General features: G+C 40.8%; 1 protein-coding gene across 3 annotated transcripts in view; it reads left to right on the top strand.

Annotated features, from left to right (window-relative positions):
* The window catches only part of DACH1 (dachshund family transcription factor 1), a 465,786-nt gene that overhangs the window by 233,745 nt on the left and 220,126 nt on the right, over positions 1-11,915 (top strand). The window lies entirely within an intron of this gene.

Consider the following 11,915-nt stretch of genomic DNA (forward strand, 5'->3'; position numbering starts at 1 on the left):
ATTACTCTTAAGGATAAATAATTGTCTAACAATACATAAAAGTGGCTGCTATCCCGATCAAAAGTCTTTTGAAGAGCCTAGGGAAGCCCACAAGAGCCGATAGCCTAGACTTGTCCCCCATCTCCAACCAATGGCAAGGTGGTGGACCCAAGGCGGGAGCATCTAGCTATGTGTGCTTTCTCATAACCCCTCTTTCTGCACGGCATACTTCTACTGCAGGTGGATCAAAGCTTCACCCCCTGTTGATTTCAAGGGAGGGGCATTTCTTTCATTAAAAAAAAAGTAGGTGATTACTGTTTCTGTATATTTCTGCATGTACTTATAGTCTACTTATGTAAATATAGATCGAATGGGGACTGCAGTGCGAAAACACTCAGGCCATTTTTTTTTAAACAACAGCAAAACATACACTTGAAAATTCCTATCAAGAGAGTGTCAGGCTTTTTTTTTTCATTCAATAAAGAACTGCTCTAGGAGCAGAGAAAAACCACCACAGCACTTTAGAAAGCTTCTCTAGTGACAGTGAAGAAGGAGGTCTCTACTAGTGTGCTAGCTACTGAAATACCAAGAATAACCAGAGCTGAAGGGAGGGAAAAAAACAACCTGTCTTCTTGGCAGGAAGTCAAGAGTGAGTAAGAGGAAGGCAGTAGCAGAAGTTTGAAAGTAAGGGAGATGCAACAGTGAATTGAGGAGAGCGGGTGGCCCTCAGAGAAGTAGAGGAAAATGGGGCAGTGAGGAAGAATGTGAGGGTAGCATTACCAGCTGGTAGGATGACGAGGCAGTAATGGATGTAGAAACATGTGGATCTTGAATGCCGGACTCAGATGCATACATTATATGAAGTAATACATTCAAATATTATGCTATGGGACTAATCCTGTTTAGCAGTTCTAGAGACAAAGTGCTTGTATGCCTATGGCACTGTAGAGGTTAGTAATAGTTAACAATGTAAATAGAATACAGCTTCTGTGGGACAGTAATTAAGGAAATGATTTTGGATTAAAAAAATGAATTGTTTTTATACCTCAAAACTAGCAAATATGGAAGCATAATTTATAGTCTTTTGGTATGATGATCAAAAGTGATCAGTTCATAAGTACAGTCAAGTTATTTCTGTAGTAAATATGTACTACTGTATATGTAAAGCAGAGGTGGCCAAACTTACTGATCCTCCCAGATGCGTATGATAATCTTCAGAAGTTCAAGAGCCAGGCGCACCTCCTTGAAGCTTCTGCCTGCTGCAAAGTGGTGGGGCTCGGCGCTACAGCCCCATGGGAGGCACCTGCCAGTGCTCAGGGCTTCAGCAAGAGTGAGGCTGAAGCCCCGAGCCCCATCAGGTGCCTCTTGTGGGGTAAAGCCCCTAGACCCCCTCCCCACTGAACAGAAGCCTCTAGCCCAACCACCTTGCTGCAGGGCAGAAGCCCCAAACTTCCCCTCCCCCAGTCTGGTAGGTGGAGAATGGACTGACGTGGGGGGGGCCGTGAGCCACACTTTAACTGTAAAAGAGCTGCATGTGGCTCACGAGCTGCAGTTTAGCCACCTGATATAAAGTAAGGCTTTTAATTGCCATTTTCTGAATGCTTGTGTAACGCCGACAGACCCCAGTTGTTGTGGGCAGGATGGAACCGGGGATCTCCTGAGCTTAGTGCATGAGTCTCTACCACGTGAGCTAAAAGCCACATGGCTGTTAGGTAAGGCTGTAGAGCAAACACATTAATCACTCTCTCTAGGTGGTCTCGGTGCCTCTAGATGGGACAGAACATCACACCAAAGAGATGTGGGGGTTACACTTGCTAGCCACTCAACATTAGCTAAGTACTGAATGAAACTCTTCCTCAACCTTGTTGCCATGAATAGTAACATTCTAATTTCTCCCATGTCTTCAAGAAAATCTCTGTGAATGCAGTATACCTAATATACTATCATCTGCTATGTTATACCTGCTCAGGGCCTCTTGGTTCAGGACTTTGTTTAGTGTTTAGCATGGCTTACCTAGTGTATAGCATCACATACACTTATGGATTTATAGAAATAAAAACTAGGAATTATAGTAGATCAATCAGTTACAGATAAAAAAAATCTCTAACTTAGGTGATCAGAATAAACCATAATGGCTTAAAAATAGCCATTATACTCTTTTGTCAATGATAATTGCCCTGGCCTGATAGATGCTCCTAGATGGATGCTATGCTAAGAAATATCAAGCAGGCTTCAGCAGAACTGCTATAACTACTGAGGGAAACTTTTAGAGGCACAAATGGAGTGCAGTAGTCTAACTCAGATGGACTCTCAGTGGGAATTAGGTGCCTAGTTGCCACGTGTGCCTTGAAAATCTCTCCCATTATAACCAGAACCTGTATTTTAAAATGCGACAAAAAGTCCTGTGGCACCTTATCGACTAACAGACGTATTAGAGCATAAGCTTTTGTAGGTGAACACCCATTTCATCAGACGCATGTAGTGGAAATTTCCAGAGGCAAGTATAAATATGCAGGCAAGAATCAGTCTAGAGATAATGAGGTTAGTTCAGTCAGGGAGGATGAGGCCCTCTTCTAGCAGTTGAGGTGAGAACACCAAGGGAGGGGAAACTGCTTTGTAGTTGGCTAGCCATTCATAGTGTTTGTTTAATCCTGAGCTGATGGTGTCAAATTTGCAAATGAACTGAAGTTTGTTCCTGAAGTTTTTTTGCTGCAGGATGGCTACCTTTAAGTCTGCTATTGTGTGTCCAGGGAGGTTGAAGTGTTCTACTACAAGTTTTTGTATATTGCCATTCCTAATATCTGACTTGTGTCCATTTATCGTTTTACGTAGGGATTGTCCAGTTTGGGTGATGTACATAGCAGAGGGGCATTGCTGACACATGATGGCGTATATTACATTAGCGGACGTGCAGGTGAATGAGCCAGTGATGTTGTAACTGATCTGGTTAGGTCTTGTGATGTTGTCACTGGTGTAAATATGTGGGCAGAGTTGGCATCTAGGTTTATTGCATGTATTGGTTCCTGAGTTAGAGTTACTATGGTGCGGTGTGTGCTTGCTGGTGAGAATATGCTTAAGGTTGGTGGGTTGTCTGTGAGCGAGGACTGGCCTGCCTCCCAGGGTCTGTGAAAGTGAGGGATCGTTGTCCAGGATGGATTGTAGATCACTGACGATGCGTTGGAGAGGTTTTAGCTGAGGACTGTAGGTAATAGCCAGTAGTAGTCTGTTGGTTTCTTTCTTGGTCTTGTCTTGCAGCAGAATGCTTCTGGTACACATCTGGCTCTGTTGATTTGTTTCCTTATTTCCTCATGCGGGTGTCCTAGTTTTGATAATGCTTGGTGAAGATGTTGCAGGTGTTGGTCTCTGTCTGAGGGGCCTGTCTGAGGGGCTGGAGCAAATGCGGTAGTACCTCAGCACTTGGCAGTAGACAATGGATCGTGTGGTGTGTCCAGGATGGAAGCTGGAGGCATGAAGTTAGGCACAACAGTTGGTGGGTTTTTGGTATAAGGTGGTGTTAATGTCACCATCACTTATTTGTACTGTGGTGTCTAGGAAGTGGACCTCCTGTGTAGATTGGTCCAGTCTGAGGTTGATGGTGTGGTGGAAGCTGTTGAAATCGTGGTGGAATTCTTCCAGAGCCTCTTTCTCATGGGTCCAGATGATGAAGATGTCATCAATGTAGCGTAGGTAGAGAAGGTGCATGAGTAGATGAGAGATGAGAAAGCATTGTTCCAGGCCAGCAATAAAAATGTTGGCATATTTTGGGGGCATGCATGTGCCCACAGCAATGCCACTGGTCTGGAGGTATATATTGTCACCAAATTTGAAATAATTGTGCGTGAGGGTAAAGTCACAGAGCTTAGCAACCAGTTGTGCTGTGGCATCATCAGGGATACTGTTCCTGACAGCTTGTATTCCATCTGTGTGTGGGATGTTTGTGTAGAGAGCCTCTACATCCATGGTGGCTAGGATGGTATTTCCTGGAAGATCACCAGTGCATTGTAGTTTTCTCAGGAAATCATGGTGTCATGGAGATTGCTGGGAGGGCTGGTGGTGTAGGGTCTGAGTAGAGAGTCCACATATCCAGACAGTCCTTCAGTGAGACTGCCAATTCCATAGATGGTGGAGCATTCAGGATTTCCATTTTTGCGGATCTTGGATAGTAGATAGAATAACCCTGGTCTGGTCTTTAAGAGTATGTTGATTTGTTCCTGTGTTAGTGTAGGGAGTGTCCTGAGTAGATGGTGCAGTTTCTTAGTATATTCCTCAGAGGGGTGGCTCCAGGCACCAGCACACCAAGCACGTGCCTGGGGCGGCAAGCCACAGGGGGCGCTCTGCCGCTCGCCACGAGGGCGGCAGGCAGGCTGCCTTTGGCAGCCTGCCTGCAGAGGGTCCGCTGGTCCCGCAGCTTCAGCAGACCTCCCGCAGGCTGCTGCCGAATTCACGGGATTGGGGACCTCCCGCAGGGAAGCCGCCGAAGGCAGCCTGCCTGCCGTGCTTGGGGCAGCAAAATACCTAGAGCTGCCCCTGATTCCTCAGTGGGATCTGAGGAAAGTGGCCTATAGAATTTGGTATTGGAGAGTTGTCTGGCAGCCTCCTTTTGGTAGTCTGACCTGTTGATGATGACATCAGCACCTCCTTTATCAGCCTCTTTGATTATAATGTCAGGGTTGTTTCTGAGGCTGTGGATGGCATTGCGTTCTGCACGGCTTAGGTTATGAGGCAAGCAATGTTGTTTTTTCTAGAGTTTCTGCCTGTTCTCGTCAGCAGAAGCATTCTGTGTATAGGTTCAGACTGTCATGTCGACCCTCAGGAGAAGTCCATATGGAGTTCTTCTTCTTGTGCTGTTGTTGGAAGGGTTTCTGTGTACCAGTGCACTGTTCAGTGTTATCTTGAAAGTATTCTTTGAGTCGGAGGCGGTGAAAGTAGGCTTCCAGATCACCGCAGAACTGTATCAGGTTCATGGGGGTGGTGGGTCAAAAAGAGAGTCTCCGAGATAGGACAGACGCTTCTGCCGGGTTGAGTGTGTAGCTGGATACATTGACAATATTGCTGGGTGAGTTAGGGGTACCACTGTTGTGGCCCCATGTGGCAGGTAGGATTTTAGACAGCTTATGGTCCTTTTTCCTTTGTAGAGAGGTGAAGTGTGTCATGTAGATCTGTCTTATTTTAGTAAAGTCCGTTTGTGTGGAAGGTTGCTTATTTATGAAAGCCTGCAGCTTGGAGAGCTCTTTTTTGATGTTTTCCTGTTTGCTGTAGGATGCTGATCAGTTGATTCCTCAGTTTCTTTGATAGTGTATGGCATAATCTCTCACTGTGGTCTGTGCAGTATGTAGACAGCAGTGGATTTTTCACCTTCAGCCCATTTGGTATGATGTCCATCCGTTTGCAGTTGGAAAGGAAGATGATATGTGTCTGTACTTGTGGAAGTTTCTTCATGAGGTTGATGGATTTCCACTCCATACTCCACATTTTAAAATGCTGTCATTACATATCTAGTCAATATTTTGTTTATCTATACATCTGGAACTAATTGAGAATATTTGATACATACATTATTAGTGAGTTACAATATATATGGTTGAACTTGCATTTTAAACATATTATTGAGGGCTGGGAGGGAAAGGATAAAAGATGAATAAAAGTAATTTGATCAAAGCAAGGAAATTCAAGGTTAAAGCTAAAGAAAAGTAACTCTTTCCATTATATTGGGCTATTATAGCATATTTAGTAGACATGGAGGGGATAATATCTTGATCTCAGGCTCCTGCAGTACCTATGCAAAGTAAGGCAAATTAAGCATGAAGTCCCAATTTGAATTAGTTTCAGTTTGGAATTGTCTTGCTTTTTTGGTTTTAATCAGACACTTAATATGACTTATAGAAGTGATTTTTGTGTCTGAATATTTTGCAGCTATCCACAACACTACACAAATTTACTGACTGGTCCTTTGAAGCAATGGCCAAAAGGCTAGCGAGTAAAGGGAGTTAAAGAGAGTCAATGATACTAATAAGTAATGATTTTATATCCTTCAGTTTTACATGGTAACCTTGAGCTTGCATCCTCCCACCAGAATTATCATTTTAGGAGAAAAATAAGGAACCATGGAGGAATCAGAGTGAGGTATTAGCACACTGAGTAAAATATATGGCAGCTACGCCTTTCTCCCCCATCCACAATCAATTGGATTCTTTTAGTTTAATATTTACTTGCTAAGATGAGATGCTAGTCTGCATGGTGATAAACAGTCTGCTACTGGCATCTGAAGGTGACCTGTCAGTTCATATGGACAAATCTCCTGCTTACTGAAATGTACAAAATAAATCATTAAAGCAGGCAGGTGCTCATTCCCAGATTTAAATCACCATAGATTTATGATTTGAATTAATGCTTCATTTGGTCATAGAAATAGATGCTGAGACAAATGATATGCGGTGGTTGGAGCTTCCATACTGTAGCCATCCTAATATTGATTACTGAGATGTCTTTGCAATCTCTTGTTTATATCAAGTACTGTCTTGTGACAGGTTGGCTGATATGAGCTACGTTGCAGATAAGAAGGAAAAATGTCCTGGATTCTTTTTAGTGGCAACTCTAGACACAACATGCAGGCCAGATAATTTTTGTTTGTTTGTTTAAAGAACTATCTACATAAACCAGCATTCAAAACTCTACTGCATCTAGGATTGTGCTCTTATAAATGCAGGACTAAAAGAAGAAAATTCACAAGGTCAAACATTAAATTGGCTTGACATTTTTTTTCTGTTTGTTTACTGTATTAACATATCTTCTGTTATGATCAGTAATAATTTTATTTTAATGCAAGTAAATTATGTACAGATTGTATATTTGGGTTTTATACTCCAAAAATATAAGTACAGTGAGCATCTCAATTGTTTCATTGTTTTTAAACATTTACTGTAATGCTTCATAAACAAAGAGTAGCAAAAGGAATGAAATCTTTAAAGGTAAATACATTTTAAATAATTCCTCTGAGCTAGCCTCAAATTACTGTAAGTTAGTAGGAAAAGTCCCTGTAATTTTGCTTCCCTTAACATTTTATATGATTAAAATACTATGTACACTGTTTAGGGAATACTCCAAGGATTTGAGAGGACCTTTGCCACTAGCTAATATCTGACTCATGGAACTTGTAAACAGCTATCAACAATAGTAAATTACTTTCTTAGTAGGAAATGAGTTCATATTTATTCAAAAAGTGATCTCAAAACAGATGTCCCAAGAAAATGTCATTGTTTAAACTGTATCATACCAAAAAACCTGCTATTATTTCTTTAAGGAAATGAAGCAATCATAAAGACTTTGGTGTTCTCTGTTTCTAAACACAATTAGGAAATACAAGACAGTATTTTACATTTCACTAGCACAATAATCCATAAACAACCACAAAATGTGTTGAAAATTAAGAGGGGCTCTTGACATTCTAGGCTTCCCTTTTATCCATGTTAGCTTAAAACATTTAAACTCTGAGACACGTGTAAGGAAAGCTAAGATCTGTTGCCTGAAATTAACGGTTGCCCTGCTTAACATTATCCCTTCCCTTCTCCAAAAAGAGTGGAAAAGACATTGAGATGAAATTATTTTTCTCTAGTGACCTCTCCCAATAATAGAACTGTACAAAATGTGGTCATTTCCTTTCTCTAAACACACGTCTATTCTGAAGGAAAGAATTACTTTTATGGTTTCAGGAAAAAGTCTCAGAGACCTTGAGAAAGCAAATAAAAGGAAACAGAGAATGCAGGCCACTGAGCACAGCTCTGCAGTTGCACATCTGATTCTCTGCCTTGGCAATGTTAATGAACCTCAAATCCTCTCTATAATTAGATGAGGGAATTGCTTATATTTTCAAACAGATGATGCTGCTATAATGAAACGATTGACAGGGAACTTAAGAGTGTCTACAGTAGTCATTTGGTTTCTGATTTTTTTTTTAAGTTTAAAAAGAAGATTGGCTGTAGACACAGGTCCTGGGAGAGGTAGTAATTTACAAAAAATGCTATGACAGGTGTCTTTGTACAGTGAGGAAATAAAATGGAAGAGAGAGGAATGATGGGCAGGTATAGCAGTTTTTTGGGGAGGAGGTGTCCTATGCTTATTCTGCTTAGGTTCTTTAAAAGGGGCCGAGACTCAAGAGATGGATCCGGATTGAGTGCACAGCTGTAACTGCTGATGAGCTAATTGCTCCTTATCTCTCAGCCCCATTCATCTTCATTTTTTACCAATTACCGAGAATTATCTGTGTTCTCAGTTGGATATGAGAGTTAATCCTTTTTGGTTAAGCTGGCAGTACTGTGAGCAGATTCCAAATTGTAGGGTGAAAAAGCCAGAGCAAGCTTGTTCTAAAGCTGTCTCCAGTTCAATGACAGTATCACTAGTTCATAAGAATTTTACTATTGCTTAACAGTTTGAACACTAAAAGCTTTTTTTTTTCCTTTTTACATTTTTATTAATATATATATGTATATATTCTGCTGTGTTTAATTGTAAGCCTTAAATTCATTTCCCAGGTGGACAGAAGTTTAAACAATTTCTAAAAACTAGACATTTGCAAAGTTGAAAACAAGACAAATACAATTTTTGAAAGAAAATTTCCCCATAATGTGGCAATGTTCCATATGTGATACATAAGAATCACCCTATACTCTAAATTTTTGGGAACGGGACCATACCTATAAAATTGCTTCAGTGCCATAGGATATCATAAGTGCTTGGCGATGATATGTCTCTACTTCTGTAAACCCCTTTGATGAAAAGTGCTGTCTAGGTGCTAGCAAAGGGATAGTCATATAGCCCTAAGGACATGTGTTAGATGTTGAACACATCACATTTCAAGTTAAAAGGAATGCTTTCATAAAGCTGTTCCCTGGGAATGCACAGAGGTACCAGAAACAGATCATTTGGTGGCAGCCAGGCCACTAGACATTGTCTTTTGTCTTAAAAGGCAGTACTGTGCAAAAATGAATTGTCATCTTGAATGTCAAACCTTAAAAGGATTGTTAATCTGCTAGTGCAGGACATTCAAAATAGTCATGGGTTTCCTAATACTTCAGGATCTGCTTCCTGTGCCTTTCACTGCAACTCTTTAAGTTGCTAAGCAAGACAGCCAGTCTGATGTTATAAACTTAACAGCAACTAGCAAATTTTTGAAAAAGATTAGCACAGCTCAGTGATTTCACACTGGACAGTCAATAATATTAAAAAGGTGAGACCTTCATCTAGATTAAGTCCTTAGTGCCAGCAGTTGGGATTTCCTGAAATAAGACATGAATGCGTTAATAGTTCTTGCCCAAATCTGTGATAAAGAAGTGACAAAATTGTGGCTGAGACACAATTAAAATAGAAATAAACAACAACCCTATGTTGAAAACAGTAGTGAAAATTTCATATTGTCATCCAGAAGACAGTTTAAAAGTCAACTTTGCATTTTAAGCTTTGTTCTTATTCTATACCAGTCCTCAAAGAGCACTTGTACCTGTGTGGTTTACTGTAAGTGGTAATATGCTTCAAAAGATGTAGAAACAGAAGCCACTAAATAAAAATTGTTTACCTCTACCACACAGCTGTCCTTAGTTCATTTAAAAATACTCCCGAAATGAGTAAAAATATTTTGAAGATGTGTCATTTCTTGACAATAAGAAAAAAATATGTAAATTATATTGTTGAATTGTATTTGTATTATTTCTAACTCCATGCAAAGACTCTATAAATAACTAGGTAGTTTTCTTTTTTCTACATTTTCACTATACATGTCCTATTGTTACAGCAATTTTTGTCATTTCCCTAATTTTAAAGGAATTTGGAATCATAATTTGAATATGTTAAACTACCAACTTGCTTTTGCTTCAATATTATTTATTGCCACTGATGACTGGATAATTAAGTAAATATGATCTTTTGAGCATGCTGTATTAAGAAATTTAAGTTGAATAATTGTATTTGCTGAATCTTCTTATAGTCTCTGATCATGGTTCACAAATCTGAGGTAGGAAATGCATTTAAAATAATAAGACACTAAACTGCATGATTATTGGTTTCATTCCAGAAAATAACATGTATTGTTAGGGTAGGTGACCAATGAAAATTCCTATATCATATGCAAATTGAATTACCATTATAAAATATCTTTCTCTTGTGTGTTTTGCGACCAGGAGCGGCGTCAGGGTTTTTGACGCCCTAGGCGGAGGTCCTTCCGCGCTCTCGGTCGTTGGTGGCAATTCTGCGGCGGGGGGATTCCTTCTGCGGCTCCCAGTCTTCGGGGCACTTTGGTGGCAGGTCCTGGAGCGAGTGAAGGACCCGCCGCAGAATTGCCGCCGAAGACCCGGAGCGCGGAAGGACCCCCCGCTGCCGAATTGCCGCCGAGGGTGGCAAAATGCCACCCCCCCCAAATCCTAGTGCCCTAGGCGAGCACCTAGGTTGCCTAAATGGAAGCGCCGGCCCTGTTTGCAACATGTAAACATGCTACACATATATGTCCAAAAACTATAATTTAAATATAATACTGAAGAAATATAGAATTTCAGTATTCTTTCATACGGAAAATGAAAGAAATATCTTTCTACAGGAAAATGAGCAGAAATATCTTTCTACATGATTAAAAACATAATTTCAAATAAAATTACACACTTTCTCCTTGATGGGTGCCATGACCAAAATGGTGCGGAATAAAACACATAGGTCCTGTCTGGGCTTGAAGGCAACTTTATTAAGCATAAAACTCCAGCATCTTAATTAAATAAGCATAGCCTCAGCATACCTAAAGGCACCCCAGTGCTTGTCTACCAGGGAATGGTCACTGAAACCACAATTCTTCCCAGCTGCCCTAAGTGAATAGAAAGAATTGGATATTCTGGCAAGAATACCACAGATCTGTGCCCAGGTGTAAGACCTGTATCAGGGATGTCAATGGTAGCTCGCTCTATCCCTTTTTCCTAGTCCAAGCTTGGAATTTGGGATTCAGTTCTCAGATCAGAGGGGTAGCCGTAGTCTGGATCTGTAAAAGCAGCAAAAAGTCCTGTGGCACCTTATAGACTAACAGACGTATTGGAGCATGAGCTTTCATGGGTGAATACCCACTTCGTCGGATTCACCCACGCAAGCTCATGCTCTAATACGTCTGTTAGTCTATAAGCTGCCACAGAACTCTTTGCTGCTTTTACAGTTCTCAGATCATCAATTTGATGACAAATCAGGATAGCTAGATGTCTTGTCTCTGGTCAGAATCTAAAATAACTACATATATGTAGACAAGCATTCAGTAGCCATCTAACGCCCACTTATATGCACAGAATAAGGGTAGCAGGGAGGGAAACAAAAACAAAAAACCCTGAACAGAAATAGGCAATTTTATGCAGTGAGAGAAGTTCCTTCCTATTTCTATATATATGCTCTGCAACCCAGTGATGATCAAAAAGCCCAGTCTTTCCCTTGTCGCATGTAAAACCAACCAAGCAGACAAACCCACAGATGAGAAAGAAGATGGAATGTAGTGAGATGGAAGATCTTCTCTTTTTGACAGTTCATCACGTGTACAATCCAAATACACCTCTGATCACACATTCCTCTGGATTAGACTTGGGAAGATGTCAGCTTTAAATTTACCAGTTGTACACTCATGTAGAGCCTGACAAATCAGCCCATGCCTGATGTGCAGCCAGAATGAGACCCTCTCCAAGTACTGGAACTACCTGGGAGGATCACAGAAACATAGTCCTGTAGCATGGTGCCTGTCTTTGGAATCAGCCTTTGTACCAGATGACTGGAAGGTACTAATGCAATGCTTATTTTAAAAAAAAGGGATCTAGAGAAGGTCCTGGCAATTGCAGACCAATGAGTGAGGCATATTGGTAGAAACTGAAGTAAAGAACAGAATTATCAGTCACATAGATAATTGCTATTTGCTGGGGAAGAGTCAACAT

Source organism: Gopherus flavomarginatus, chromosome 1 (genome assembly GCF_025201925.1).
Source record: "Gopherus flavomarginatus isolate rGopFla2 chromosome 1, rGopFla2.mat.asm, whole genome shotgun sequence".
Classification (NCBI taxonomy): Eukaryota; Metazoa; Chordata; order Testudines; family Testudinidae; genus Gopherus; species Gopherus flavomarginatus.